At 53.3% G+C, this 840-nt stretch overlaps 1 protein-coding gene across 3 annotated transcripts in view; it reads right to left on the bottom strand.

The window, feature by feature from the left end:
* The window catches only part of PRSS35 (serine protease 35), a 38563-nt gene that overhangs the window by 6695 nt on the left and 31028 nt on the right, over window positions 1-840 (bottom strand). Inside the window, exon 1 of one of the 3 annotated variants that reach the window (XM_005421163.3) lies at window positions 808-840. The exons of the other annotated variants lie outside the window; for them this stretch is intronic. The gene's annotated coding sequence lies outside the window, so the exon portion shown is untranslated. The remainder of the gene's footprint in view (window positions 1-807) is intronic. 3 annotated transcript variants of the gene reach the window in all.

Here is an 840-nt window from a genome sequence, read left to right as displayed (position 1 = left end):
TCCCTCTGCCCTCTCCGCTGTTGCCGGCCGCCCTTGGGTGCTCGCGCGTGAAAGCCCAGGGCTGTCCTGGAAGAAGAGGAGGATGTGGGGAGTAAGCCTTCATCTCTCCTTAGGCATTCCCTGGTCTTGCTTTCCGCAGAGGCTCTGCCTCTCCGCGCCTGATCCGAGGGAGTTTCCCCCCTCTACAAAGCCTGAAAGTTAAATACCTTGGCATGGCACTTTTATTTTTTGCTATTCCAAGATAAATCTGCTTCCAGCAGTGACGAATCTGGATGAAATTAGTGTCAGTTCCAGAGGAGAGCGGAGATGGTAGCGCTAATACTGAGGGGATGAATCAGAATTAAAGAAGTTCGTTTTGAAGGGTGAAGAGGCTCCCTGTCTGCTCCCCGCAGAAGGCACAGCACAGAGAGAAACCCCCGAAAACCCAATAAATATTCCCCTTGCCTCAGTCCTGTTAAGCCGTCTTGTGAAACCGGCTTCAAATATGAAAAAACAAGGACCAGATAAACGCGTGGCGTTTTAGTCCTATCAAAAATATATGCATCAGGCTAAAGAGTCAAGGACTTCATACAAAACATCTCATCTGCCAAGCTCAAGGTACTGACATCGCTCAACCCCATCATTTTTTTTAAAAACGACCCGCGTAGGAAGAATAACATCGCAAGAAAACTATCACCCTAGAGACGCTGGCTAGCTCGCAGTGCCCTGTGCCCCTCAGCCCCCGTCCCCAGCTCCGCTCCTGCCCGCCCAGGTCTCTGGGGGCTGCCCTTGCCCAGAGGCCGACGCCGGGAAGGGTGCTGGTCATACCTGGCAGCCCGCAGGACGGACGGAGGGGAGGGC

This window comes from Geospiza fortis, unplaced genomic scaffold (genome assembly GCF_000277835.1).
Source record: "Geospiza fortis unplaced genomic scaffold, GeoFor_1.0 scaffold190, whole genome shotgun sequence".
In the NCBI taxonomy this organism is placed as follows: Eukaryota; Metazoa; Chordata; class Aves; order Passeriformes; family Thraupidae; genus Geospiza; species Geospiza fortis.
Note: the sequence above shows the minus strand (reverse complement) of the source record. Positions and strands in the feature narration are given on the sequence as shown.